Below are 15,192 nucleotides of genomic sequence, written 5' to 3'. Positions count from 1 at the left end.
TTATCTCTATTTCAAAATCGAGCTCTGGCACCTCTGCAAATCCCTGCTTCCCTCCGCGAAGGGCCTATCTTTTACTTTTATGCAAGAGTCAGTAGTATTCCTTCTCATTCCTACCTACTCTTTAGTTGTCAAACATCGTGTGTTGGGGAAAGATCTAAGCATATGTGGCCATGCAAATATATTTGATCATGAATTATTATTGTTGACAATTATCTATATGATAAGTGAGTTGGAAGGCGAAACACTAAGCCCCTATCTTTCTCTATGTTCGATGGGCGCTATTTGTTCTAAGAATATGCTTTGAGTGGTAGCAATCATGGAAGACTATATAATAGTTGAGTATGTGGAGTTTGCTAAATCAAAGCTCTGACATAGACCCTTCCTGAAAATAAGATGAATTGTAACTGTTTGATGACTGAGAGTGAAGTTTGCTAGTTTTCAAGAAAGTTTATGGTCTATGCTTTAACATGTGAATAGCTTGTTACTTGATCTTGAGAAGTTTTATGAGATGAACTACTGTTATGACATATAATGATGCTAGAAAAGGTGATTGAAATTATCATTGATCAAACTTGTGCACCTGCTAGCATTCACACTTCATAAATTCTTTCTTTTATCATTTACCTACTCGAGGACGAGCAGGAATTAAGCTTGGGGATGCTGATACGTCTCCAACATATCTATAACTTATGAAGCTTTCATGCTATTATATTATCTGTTTTGGATGATTATGGGCTTTATTATACACTTTTATATTATTTTTGGGACTAACCTATTAATCGGAGGCCAAGCCCACATTGCCGTTTTCTTGCCTATTTCATTGTTTCAAAAAAAAGGAATATCAAACGGAGTCCAAATAGAATGAAACCTTCGGGAAAGTTATTTTTGGAACGGAAGCAATCCAGGGGACTTGGAGTGTACGTAAGGGAAGCTTCGAGGTGGACACGAGGCAGGGAGGCACACCCACCTCCCCTAGGTGCGCCCCCACCCTCGTGGCTCCCCTGACCGACTTCTTTCGCCTATATATCTCCATATACCCTAAAAACATCAAGGAGAACAATAGATATGGAGTTCCACCGCCGCAAGCCTCTGTAGCCGCCAAAAACATCTCGGGATCCCTTTCCGGCACCCTGCCGGAGGGGGAACCCATCACCGGTAGCCATCTTCATCACCCCGATGCTCTCCATGACGAGGAGGAAGTAGTTCACCCTCGGGGCTGAGGGTATGTACCAGTAGCTATGCGATTGATATCCCTCTCTCTCGTGTTCTTGATTTGGCACGATCTTGATGTATCGCAAGCTTTGCTATTATAGTTAGATCTTATAATGTTTCTCCCCCTCTAATCTCTTGTAATGGATTGAGTTTTCCCTATGAAGTTATCTTATCGGGTTGAGTCTTTAAGGATTTGAGAACACTTGATGTATGTCTTGTCGTGCTTATCAGTGGTTACAATGGGATATTCACGTGATCTACTTGATGTATGTTTTGGTGATCAACTTGCGGGTTCCGTGACCTTGGGAATCTATGCATAGGGGTTGGCACACGTTTTCGTCTTGACTCTTCGGTAGAAACGTTGGGGCACTCTTTGAAGTACTTTGTGTTGTTTGAATGGATGAATCTGAGATTGTGTGATGCATATCATATAATCATGCCCATGGATACTTGAGGTGACAATGGAGTATCTAGGTGACATTAGGGTTTTGGTTGATTTGTGTCTAAGGTGTTATTCTAGTATGAACTCTATGATAGATTGACGGAAAGAATAGTTTCATGTTATTTTACTACAGACTCTTGAATAGATATAACAGAAAGGATAACTTTGAGGTGGTTTCATACCCTACCATAATCTCTTCGTTTGTTCTCCGCTATTGGTGGCTTTGGAGTGACTCTTTGTTGCATGTTGAGGGATAGTCATATGATCTAATTATGTTATTATTGTTGAGAGAACTTGCACTAGTGAAAGTATGAACCTTAGGCCTTGTTTCCTAGCATTGCAATATCGTTTACGCTCACTTTTATCATTAGTTACCTTGCTGCTTTTATATTTTCAGATTACAAATACCCATATCTGCTATCCATATCGCACTTGTATCACCATCTCTTCGCCGAACTAGTGCACCTATACAATTTACCATTGTATTGGGTGTGTTGGGGACACAAGAGACTCTTTGTTATTTGGTTGCAGGGTTGTTTGAGAGAGACCATCTTCATCCTACGCCTCTCACGGATTGATAAACCTTAGGTCATCCACTTGAGGGAAATTTGCTACTGTCCTACAAACCACTGCACTTGGAGGCCCAACAACATCTACAAGAAGAAGGTTGTGTAGTAGACATCACAGGTCTTTCGGGTTTCAAACTGTGAGTTGAAGCATAACCATTTCCTAACAGATTCTGATTCATCGTAGAAATTTCTGAATCATTTTAACTGGTTCCACTGTCTTGAGTACCAGATCCGTACCAAATATTTGATTTTCGCCTGTCGTGGCTAGGATAAGGGTTTGCCCTATATGATAATATCTGAAGACTTGACTGGCGGTGGTTCTGACGGAAAACTTTTGTTCACGACAGGCTATCCAGGATGATTCACATAAGTGAGGACTCATGCTTTGAGATTGTTATTCCTCGTACCGATTACTCATGCTGTAGGCATATCCATGTGGATCAATACTGACTTAGACTATCCGGGGTATCTGCACCATGGGGCCGTGCATCACTGATCTTGCTCCTTTATTATTGTTTTCTTGGTCTGGATCCTTGGCTGAAAGAGGTAGGCCATATTTCTTCTTCGTATGACCATAGGTACTGTCGGTGCAATTTTTCGGTAATTGTAGCTTATCCTCATTTTTTTGATAGGGTAACCCATTAAATGGCAGGTTCAACACCTCTCAAGTTCTGATCGTTGGGAAATGATCATCCGTAACCCTTGCAAGAAATTGGCAAATAAACCAGTAGCCACCACAATGGTCTTTACAACTCAGATCTGGGACATTACTGAAATAACTCAACCACGGCTCAGGACGGCCGAAAAGCAGCTTAGATCATGAGACCGGGTCGATAAGAAGAAGGTGGCAGCTCCCTAAAATAGCCAAAGAGCATCTATAGGGCTACTGTCATAGAAAGAAACTCAATAGCTATACAAGACGGTTGAAAAGCAACTTAGAACTCGTGACAGCCGTTGAAGAGAGAAATAAAAATTGGCATCCACCCCGGATAGCTAAAAACAGCTTAGATCACAGGCGTGGTGCTGTCACTGGAGAAGAAAGGGACAAAGGCTCATCATGATCATTTTCTAGGTTCACAGGTACTAGTACTGAGCTCACTGATGTCGTTAATACTCATAATCCTTTGTCACACTGTGGTGTATACTGGTTTTCTTCTCTTAACGATCCTCACGTGGTTGTCAGATCCTTATCCGAGTGACTTGTAAGATCTCGGTGGTATGCTCACCGCATATATATGAGATCTGATTTCGAGACAGACGGGTATTCTGACTGATTCTTGCTTCTGACCAAAATGTTGTGGATCTGATTCTTGGGATTCATCGCCATATGCTGTCAATTCACATTGTACTACCTTCCACCAATGCCTTACTGAGGAAGATTGGATGGCTTGTGCTTGAAACTTTCCTCGGACAACTTGCCGAAGAAGACTGGATATCGTGCTTCAGAAGCTTACCCCCTTAAAGACTTTGCTGGGGAAAGACTCGGTACCTTGCACGGGAAATCATCTCTGTATTGTACTGAGGAAGATAGATGAATCTTTTCTTGGAAGCTTCCATGGTTGCTTGCGAGGAAAAAGTGGGTTGCGTACACCAGAAGCTTCCTATTGTGATATGCAGACAGATTTCCACATCTGTAACCATCTTAATATTTTTGCTATTGATTTCTTGTATGAAACGGGGTTTTGCAGGACTATCCTCCTTTCTGAGTATATGCCATATTTTTGCTTGCTTCCAGGTACATTGGGTACCAAAGTCATCCTCAACAAAAAATTAAACTTGTATCTGAGCCATATCTATGATAATATTCTGTCAACCTTGCACAAAATTTATCTTCTTGCTGATTTGATCATTTCTGCTATGAGGAGTGCACATTAAGGAAAACTTGATACTGGCACTCCATCCAGGATTTCTTTGGCATTCAGACGAGATATTCCCAATTTCACCGCAGTCAGTTGATAACTCCATTTGGTTTAGCTGAATTTCCAAATATACGCATTCCTTGCTGACTCCGGTGTCGGTTGACGAGCAACTTTAATAGGGAAAAAATTTGTAATACAAAAGGCCCAAAGGAAGGAACAAAAGAAACGATGAAAACAAAAGCACACAAGCATACTATTAATATAATTAATCAAGCAATCATCACATACTACAGTTACTCACACAATAATATGCATGCACACCTAAGCACACAAATCTCGTAGAAACTCCGGTATTACGGTCTAATATGTTGTGGCGGTGTGCATGAAAATTATATCCATGTGTGGAAGGAGTTGGTGTAACCGAAGCTACACCAAGCACTAGCTGAACACTAGCTAGATCTGGATGGATACCCAGGTGAGGACAGACTTGACGATCAAGTAGCAAAACAAAAAACTCACGACCATATCATCATCAAGCATACGAAAGGGATTCATACACGTCCAAAGGATAAAATGACTGGGCAAGATAACTGTGGAAGACTGGGTTTAATGGCATTGCCTTTTTTTATAACAAAGATCAGCAAGGGTTGCCAAGGGGACGAGATGGAGGGCATGATAAGGGATAGAGACAAGTATATCACCAAAATAATATGGGTGGGTGGCGGAAAAATATCGACGCGATACCTGAGCATAACTCCTGCAAATGATGTCTGGAACACTGGGTACCAGGGCATCACTCTGCTGGGACAGAGATGACGCCGAACACCAAAGAGCAGATATGCTAAGAAGGAGGGTGCATGCGGTGGATTGAAAACGACGCCACCTACACTCACAAGATTAACCGTTACTATCAAAATAATAGTCTATATGCATGCTATGCGACAAACAAATGCAGCAATCAAGTGCAACAAACCAACTGGGGTTTATACTACCAATTTCTAACGTTCGCGCGAGCTAGGGCATCCTACAGCTAGACCTGCTCTGATACCAAGCCTGTGGCACCCCGGCTCAAAGAAAACTGGAACGCCCCGTATTCCAGCCCAGAGATCGAGATGAAGTCTTCTGGATTATGGCACTACTTAGCATAGAACAAACCAGCTCTTTATTACAATTTATTTGGGTACAAGGGGTTACATCTGCATAGCGACACTACGCCTGCCATGGTTGCTCCATGCAAGCAGCAGAACAACACGATGCAACGGAAGAACTCTAGCGGCAGAACAACGACGATGGTGGTGAACTCCACTCCACAGGGACTCTGGCTGGAACGCTTATCCTAGCTCGCAAACAAAGAATTCACGGCAAACAAGCAATCAAATCTGGCTTGACCTGCAAGCTGGCATGACACGCTAGGTCAGTACATTGAATGTACTTGCAAGCTCACAATAATCCAGAAGCATTCAAGGCAAACAACAACATGGCAATTACATGTTAAGCAGAAATTAACACGATATCATCATAGCAACATGGCATCAACATGAACATGATACATCTAGTACATTATGAGCATGGCATGAACATATGAATCTGGCGATACTAGCATGCAACATGATGACACTATATGCACCACTTATTCTACTCGGGCTACCTCGTAACCATATCATGCATCACTTACCATCCTCGGACATCACACAATCATCTTAGGATCAAATCAAGCTTGGTATAAACAATACGGCAGTAATCATTAAATGACCACAAGGAGCTTGATCTTTACCCACGATTCTCACACAACATCACGAATATCCCACAACTCGGTATCCTCGATACCACGGTCATCACTCACAGATCACAAACGGAACAACTCTTGGTTCAACGGGTTAACTCGTAACCAAACGGTGATCATTCACGGATCACAAACGAAACCACTCTTGGTTCAACGGGTTACCTCGTAACCAAACGGTGATCATTCACGGATCACATAACCAACTTATCTCATCATCGAATCGGGGTTGTTATTAAGCACATCATTATTATTACTGTTGACCCATAGTGTGACCGGCATGAACTGGGCCCTTATCCGTGGGCATGACTATCGATAGATTTAACACACACTCTGTAGAGGTTAGCACACTGTACCCACACCACGAAACCCATGGCCTCGCACTCCCATTCGGGTGGACCAACGGTGTTCCGACAAAACCGTCCTACTGCCATGACACACTCCCGGCCACTCCGACTCACTCTAAGTCATGGGTGGCCACGTGTCTACCCCAGAGTCCAATGGCCTCCGTCATGGCAAAATGGCCACATCATGGCAAAAATGGTCCCAAACAGGGACATGCGCATATAACCAAACTCGGGCTCACAAGGCTTATGCCGTCCTACCTGATCAGGGTAGTGCCCGCGCATAACCTTCCCTCGTTTGAGGCACCGGCAAGAGGCATAACAATAGACCCAGTTAGGACTCTCCCATAAAGGTAAGCGTGGTTGCACTGGTTAGCTCGATAAGTGGCACCCTGACTCAGCCAACAGTTGTTCAAGTTCAATTTAATCCGGTTAAACTTGAATGCAAATATGCCGAGCCATGATAAAATAACATGATGCAATTACAATGCATGAGCACGATATCAACATAAGCATGAGGGTACAACATAACTCTCGACGATATCAACAATGAATCATATCCAACTAAGCATGGTATAATGACGTGTATGAATATCACAAGTACCACACTACTCATAGAAACCAAGCATGACCACTAACATCAACAATAAATATCATGCAATAACATATCAACAATGTTACCATGCAAGAATATAACCAACTGGATGCAATGGAACATGGATAATAACGGTATTCGGGACGGACGACAGTCATGCACCGAAGACCATCACCAGCATCAACATTTACTACTAACAAGCATAAGCATATGAAAGGAATACTAGCAGGTAGGATCACTGTTCAAGATATCTTCCGATATTCCGATAAATCGGCCGATTTATCACTTACTGGTGTCTGACCGATAAGATAAACGGGTCGATAAATCAATCGATATGGCGATAAATCGGCTGATATGCCGATAAACTAACTGATTTACCCCTTATCATGGGCCGACCGATAAGTTCCCGATAAGAGATATCCCCAACATTGGGTAAGATATGATAACATAGTGCAAGACAACATAGCACGAGAGTGAACGTGAAACTCTAAGCATCACCGGAACAACGATAACCATGTTTTCAACAAGCAAACATTTATTAAATATTCAAGTTCAAAACCATGGCTACTGCATGACTATCATTCAAGTGGGTATGGTGGCTTGCCTAGGGATGAAGAAGGCACTGGGGAGAAGTGCAGTGAAGCCGCAGAAAGATTCGCCGGAAATAGTCTTCTTCCGGAGGGGCTGTTTATGTGCAAGGGCAAAATGGTCATTTTTAGAATGTTATCATTTGGATAAAGTGTTACCAACAGAACAGTATCGATGAAATGAAGAAGCGGGCTTTGGATTCACCTCAAACAGAGTTACGAGCAAAAAGTTGTGAGGTGATGAAGATCGGGGACTTTTCTGCAAAAATATCAGCACAACCAAGTCCCTGAGTGGATAAGGCAGAAGCGCATATAAGAAAATACGCTTTCGGAAGTTGAAAACATACTAACTAGAATACGTGTCCACTTATCCACATGGCAGAGGGGGGGGGGTCAACGCGTGTGGCTGCCAGGTGGGGTCGGCGGGGTGTGAGGCTGACGGGCGTGTCCCATGCGGGTGGGGCACGTCACTTATCCACGCGGGCAGCCTAGGTCAACGCCCGGAGACTAACCGGTGGGGGAGAGGAAGAGGCGGGGCCTACCTGCCTGAGGTCGTCGTCTTCCTTACCCTGCCCCTGACCCAATACAGAGAAGGGGAGCAGGGGAACGACGACCGGCGACGGCTCCCAACGGCTCCGGCCACCTCTGGTAGGGGCGAAGCCACCGATGGGCGCAGGAGGAGGTCTTGCTCCCGCCTAGAGCAGCAGCAGCCGCCGGGGAGGAGCGTGGCTGCGGCACCACGCGGAGGCAGAGGGTGATGGCGACGATGGAGCAGGCTGCTCCGGCCGTCTCCGGCAATGCGGAGCACACCGACGAGTGCAGGGCGACGCAGCAGATCCATTCAGGGTTGAAATGGCCGCCGGGGAGGGGTGGAGAGGAGGGGAGGCCGCGGCGACAGGGTGCTACAGAGGCGGCGGCCATGGTAGAGGTCTTCGGGTATGCGGGCACTCTGGCGAGGGGGCAAGGGGGTGGGGTGACTCGTGGGAGTGTGGAGAGTGCGGTGGGCAAGTTGGGGAGACGAGGGAGTGGCGAGAACAGCCGGAACCAAGCCGAGTCCGAGGCGGCCATGGCAGACAGCGGCGATCTCCGGCGACATTGGGCGACTCCAGAGGCAAATGAGGAACGGGGAGGGGCTTGGGAGCTGCGGGAGGGCTCGGGCACTCCTTATATAGCCACGGGGAAGGCTCTGGAGCGCACAAGCAAGCTTGAGCAGTGCTCTAATGGAGGTCAGTGGCTGGGCATCGCACGGACATGGCATTTGCGGCTCATTTATGGCGAATCACGATGAGCCATCGATGCAGGGAGACGCATGGCATCATGATAAATTATACTTGCTTCACAAACTTAAATTTTGGGCAGAATCTAAGAATTGAAGATGAGCTCACATGGAGGCATGCCATGAGCTCAACTTGAGTGGAGGGCTATTATATGATGATATGAAGGATCATGCAAAATGGCAACTCATTTGGATATGCCTAGTTGTACCTCCTTCACAAAGCTTCTTTCTGGAAAGAAACTTTTGAAAATCATAATTAAATAATTGCTAGGAAAATGAGGTTGCATTTTTGCATGTGGCAATGATATGGACATGAAAAGATGTCCAAGGAGTTTGAGGTCAATTGGGCAAAGTAAAATAGCACTTGCTTCACAATGCGCCATTTAGGGCAGAATAGGAAATGAATTATTGGAGGATTATTTTTGAACATGGCAATGAAAAGTTTTGCCATATTTGAGAAAGATACGACCCAAACAATTTATGAGAATTATTTGGGAATTTTAGGAGTGATGGAAATATAGGTTGCTTCACAACCTAGGGCAATTTGAGTTATTCCTTTAATAGAAAAGGAATATTCCCTATAAAAAGAATATCGGGATTTGGGCTAGGATGAAAATGACAGGATCTAGGGAAGGATTTGGGTATGACAAGCCACTCTGGAAATAAAGAAGAGGGCATCTTCTTCCGTTTCCAGACCACAAAGCCATGGAAAAAGAAAACTCAGGCAAAAACCTCAAAGAAACAAAAGAAGAAGAAAGGGCCAAAAATCAGGTTGTCACATGGGCGGCTTCGTCTTGACCGCCCGTTCGGCCGTCGGACCGACCAGGACTTCTCAGGTCATCGAAAATCGTCTCCATGTCAGCTCGGAATACGCCGAGCAGATGGATCCAATGGAGTTATCATCTCTAAATAGGCTCATGGATCGCATCGCCGCTTTGGGAGTCGTTTCGGAGTATGATCGGATTGGGCTTAGACCCTATCAGAGAGAGAGATTGAATCTCCGCCGATCACCCATCAGATAGCGGTGGTGGAGGAGCGATGCAACAACTCTTCCCCCATACTGAGGATGAAATATGTCTGGATTTCCAAGCTCACCAAGCCGGATACATGCCCGCGGGAAGGCATGCCCCGAACTCCGAACTTAGCATCGGACTATGGGCCAGAAAAATTGGTTTACATCCTGGAGTCAGAACTATTAAGCTCGGAAACTCCTGAAGCTCTGGGTCACCAATCGGATCTTGGTTCGGACTTAAATCCATCCACCCACCTAGACTCAAGCGATCTTTCCCGCATCAGACAATAGTCCCAAGAGACGGTACATCACTTTTGGGCCAGATTCCTCATTGTCAAGGACAAGGTCAAAGACTGTTGCGATGAAGACACAATCTCTTTATTCTACAAAAATTGCATAGACAAGGGACTCCTTAACGCCATAAATCATCGTCACATATCACGCTTCGATGACTTGGCGATCATAGTACAGAAGTACTGCGTGATGGAAAGTTCCTGGAAAATTCAGGCAGCCTTTTGGCATCCACTGGCTCTCGCTAAACCCCTCGTCCGACCTAAAAGGGTTTACCCTCGTAGGTTGCCCAATCTAATCACGAAGAATCGAAGCCCACTACAGGGCGCGCAACTGTTTTGGAGGGGTGGCTCGATAGGCCATGCAAAATACACACCACACCGGATACCATACCAACACACAACCTTAGAGCATGTTGGATACTTCAGCAGGTGGCCAAGAGCGGCACGGATCTCCTCATAAAAAACATCACAGAGCAACATCCCACAGAACACAACACTACAGTATTGACAATCTTCGAGACTTTCGCCTCAGGTAACAGGCGCAAGAGAGCACTCCGCGGCCTCGCTGAAGTCTGCCAAGTCGCAGCAATAAACCCCTGGAATGACACGGCCAAAAATTTCAGTGCCAGCGATGAGCCGCAATTCAAAACAGTCTGGGCACCAGCCGCTTTGGTCCTAAGTCCAATCGTGGACGACTTCCGGCTTACCAAAGTACTCATGGATGGCGGTAGTGGACTAAACCTCATTTACGAGGAAACTCTCAACAAAATGGAAATAGACAGGAGCCGCATTGAGCACAGCAGCGCAACCTTCCGAGGAATTATTCCCAGCCGGGAGGCACGATGTGCAGGAAAAATCACACTCGATGTGGTATTCGGCACGCCAGAGAATTATCGGTCCGAAGAGATAACCTTTCAGGTGGCCCCTTTGAGGGAGTCCTAGATTAGGGGGTCCTCGGACAGCCGGACTATATACTTTGGCAGGACTGTTGGACTATGAAGATACAAGAGTGAAGACTTCGTCCCGTGTCCGGGTGGGACTCTCCTTGGCGTGGAAGGCAAGCTTGGGAATCCGGATGTGTAGATCTCCTTCTCTATAACCGACTCTGTGTAACCCTTGCCCCCTCCGGTATCTATATAAATCGGAGGGTTTAGTCCATAGGAAAACAACAATCATACCATAGGCTAGCTTCTAGGGTTTAGCCTCTTCGATCTCGTGGTAGATCAACTCTTGTAATACTCATGTAAGTGCATCTAGTGCCCCTTAGTGATTTTGGTGTATTGAAGACTTATAGGTTAAGAGACTGATGCGTTTGTGAGTGTACATAGGTCTATAAGTCTATGAGTTGTTTGATATTTACAGAGAAAGTCTACCCCTAAAAATGAAGTTCTTCGACTGAAGAATTTGGATTTCTGAAGACTTTCTGAAGACTTTGAAAGTGAAGAAATTAGTGTGACCTTGAAGAATTAGTAATCACTCGAGGAACATGAAGCGCGAAGACTTGTTTTCATAGTTTCATTTTCTCTTTCTTGAGTCATAGGAAACACCGTACTGTTAAAGGGGGTCGAGGAAATACTAAGGAGAAATTTCCATGTGATGCTGAACTCAAATCCTACACCTACCAATCCCTTCGAGTGAAGCCATTGAAAATATCGCACAGTTCAGCCATATTCTTCAGTGACAGAGACGAAGTTCTTCTGCTCTCTGAGGAATTTGTTCTGACTAAAGACTTAGGAATTCGCCAGTGCAGATTGCCTACCATGTGAGGAACATGATAGCCGTGAGGAATTCGAACCTCAAATATTCCGACCGTTGCTGTGCTACACGCCAGCTGTCCCAAAATATCTACCCACCTAACAGTCATATCAGACAAGGGCATTGATGTCTTATAATGTCAGGCTGCTCCCTAGGCTATAAATAGCCACCCCCTACAACCACTAGTTCGTTGGCTGCTCCGAGAGAAGCTAACACTTGTCATTTGAGAGCAACCCATCCTTTGAGGACTTTGAATGAAAATCATCAAGTGAGGAAATCCCAAACCCAAACCTACAAAACCCCAAGTGATTGAGCATCACTAAAGAGATTGATCCTGCATGGATCCGACGCTTGTTTCCTTTGAAGACTGTGCTTCTTCCAGACGGTCAGGCGTCAAGGTCTAGAGCATCCAAGAGGAATTGTGGATCGCCGAGTGACCGAGTTTGTGAATGTTCAGAAGTCACCTGAAGACTTACCATGAGTGATTGGGCGAGGTCTGTGTGACTTTAGCTCAAGGAGAATACGGTGAGGACTGTGTGTCCGGGACTGGGTGTCCTCGAGTTTAAATACTCAGCCGCTCCAACCAGATGTACAACTGAGACAGCAGTTGGAACTGGTCTACCAAATCATTGTCTTCACCGAGCTTACTAGTTCTATTTCCTCAACTCTTTAAATTACTCATGTATGTTGTTGTTTGCCTGTTCATATCTGTTTGAAGACTTTGACTGAAGACTTTCTCAATTTCCTCAGTTTTGTTTCTTCAGTCTGTTTGTCTTCTTCCTTGTGTTATCCTGTGTTTATGCTTTCTGTACTCTCTGCTTGTCTTCATTTCATCATGATGACTATGCCTGTGTTCTGTTATGTTCCTTTCTGAGTACTTATTCCGCTGCAAGTAGTTCTTCATTTAGGAATTTCCTCACCAGCAAATTCCTCAGTGAAGAATTCATAAAAATCTCCTATTCACCCCCCTCTAGTCGATATAACGCACTTTCAACTCATATCATCAAGATCAATCAAGCAGGAAGTAGGGTATTACCTCCATCGGGAGGGCCCGAACCTGGGTAAACATTGTGTCCCCAGCCTCCTGTTACCATTAGCCTTAGACGCACAGTTTGGGACCCCCTACCCGAGATCCGCCGGTTTTGACACCGACATTGGTGCTTTCATTAAGAGTTCCACTGTGCCATCACGGTAAGGCTCGATGGCTCCTTCAATCGTCTTCAACGATGCGGTCCAGGGTGAGGTTTTCCTCCCCGGACATATCTTCTTATTCGGCGGCATCATATTGCGGGCCAACTCGCATGGCCATCTGGAGTAGATCAATAGCTATGCCCCTGGCCGTCAGGTCAGGTTTGGAAACTTGAACTACACTACCAACCTCCACAGAGACTTGATCTCCGACGGATTCGAGCCCATGTCAGGAGCGCCGAATAGTAACGGCGGGCATGACATAGATCTGCCATTGGACGGTATTCGAGAGATCGCACCTGCGGCTGCCCCGGCCCTTAATCCAGAGCACAACACGCCATTCGAGGACAGGTGGATCAACCCCGCCATGGAGGCCGCACGTTCATTAGCGCTGGAGCCGAACACAGACTTCACCTCCAAAGAGATCTATGTCATCGGACCCTCGGACTCGTATCCGGCCATAGGTTCCAAACCGCGTGCGTCCATGCCTATCCATTCTGATCTGGCACCGATCATGGTGTTTACCTCCGCGGATATCTTTCAGCACTCACCCTTGGGCGACGTGCTAAACTAATTAAGGTCTCTCTCTCTATCAGGAGACTCTTGGCCGAACTATGTCCAGCTTGAGTGGGAAGCGGACGATGAAAGAATTTGTTCCCCACCCACCACCCACTTTATAGCCACTGTCAATGACTTAACTGGCACACTTGACTTTGACTCCGAAGACATCGACGGTATGGACGACGATGCTGGAGATGAACAGGAACCACTGCCTACGGGGCGCTGGACAGCCACCTCATCATACGATATATACATGGTGGGAACACCCAAAGAAAACAACGGCGAGGAATGGAAGGATGCAACGGAGGATAATCCCCTCAAGCAAAGAACCAAAGCGATGACGTAGGCGCCGCTCTAAATCCCGCCACAGCAAAAACAACGATAACAGTGCAAGAAAGAATAACACCCCGATCGACTCAAAAGGAAATGACGACCCCATGGACCCAGCGATGGAGCAGGATGGGCCAGGGGACGGTGAACATAGTCCGGAGCCAATGTCCGATGATGGCGATCCCGAGGGTAAAACTCATCAACCTGTCTCCGGAGAGGAGAACAGTCCGGACAATGATGCACTCATCATCCCAGAAAAACACTTGGAACAAGAGAACCTCCATAGAAGGCTTATTGCCACCGCGAGGAGCTTGAAGAAGCAGAAGCAAAGGCTTAAGGCTGTGCATGATACGCTCAACCGCAGATGGAACAAAGTGCTCAACACTGAAGAGAAATACGGCGATGATCGCCACACAAAGAGCTTCCCAAAGCGCAAGCTGCTGCCCGAATTTGACGATGAGGCCATAGAGCCCAACCCGATGAAAAATAATACGGCCAATCAGCTGGACTGACCACCCCGTGGCCGCGACACGGAGGCTCATGATGTCACACACAAGTTAGCACACGACTTACATGAGCTCCTGAACAAAAAAACCGGTGCAGCCAGGTCCATCTACGGATCTAGAAAACGTGCTCCGGCGCAGGATCACAGCCACCAAAACGATCATACCTATCGAATACCAGCTCGGAATCAACACCGAACACAACAACCGTCAATAGCATGCCACGACACATCCAAATATAGGCGTGTTGTGCACCCCCTGTGCTTCACCGATGAGGTGCCGGATCATGAATTTCCAGAGGGATTTAAACCCGTGAATATAGAGGCATACAGGGAACAACAGACCCTGGGGTCTGGATTGAGGACTTTATCCTTCATATCCACACAGCTCGTGGAGATGATCTCCACTCCATTAAATACCTGCCCCTCAAGTTGAAAGGACCAGCTCGACATTGGTTGAAAAGCCTCCCTGAAAACTCAATTGGAAGTTGGGAGGAACTTGAGGATGCTTTCAGGGCCAATTTTCAAGGGACCTATGTCCGACCTTCGGACGCTGACAACCTAAGTCACATAATCCAACAACCCGGATAGTCAGCCCGTAAGCTCTGGCACAGATTTCTCACTAAAAAGAATCAAATCGTCGATTGCCCGGATGCCGAAGCCTTAGCGGCCTTCAAGGACAGTATCTGGGACGAATGGTGAGCCAGACACCTCAGCGAAGAAAAGCAAAGGACAATGGCAGCCTTAACAAGCCGTATGACCCGCTTTTGGGCAGGCAAGGACAGCTGGTTGGCCCGCAGCTGCACCAGCGACCCAAGCACATCCGAAGTCAGGGATAGCAATGGGAAGCCACGGCGCAATGAAAGTAAGCACCGTAACAATGAAGA

This window comes from Triticum aestivum, chromosome 3B (genome assembly GCF_018294505.1).
Source record: "Triticum aestivum cultivar Chinese Spring chromosome 3B, IWGSC CS RefSeq v2.1, whole genome shotgun sequence".
In the NCBI taxonomy this organism is placed as follows: Eukaryota; Viridiplantae; Streptophyta; class Magnoliopsida; order Poales; family Poaceae; genus Triticum; species Triticum aestivum.
Note: the sequence above shows the minus strand (reverse complement) of the source record.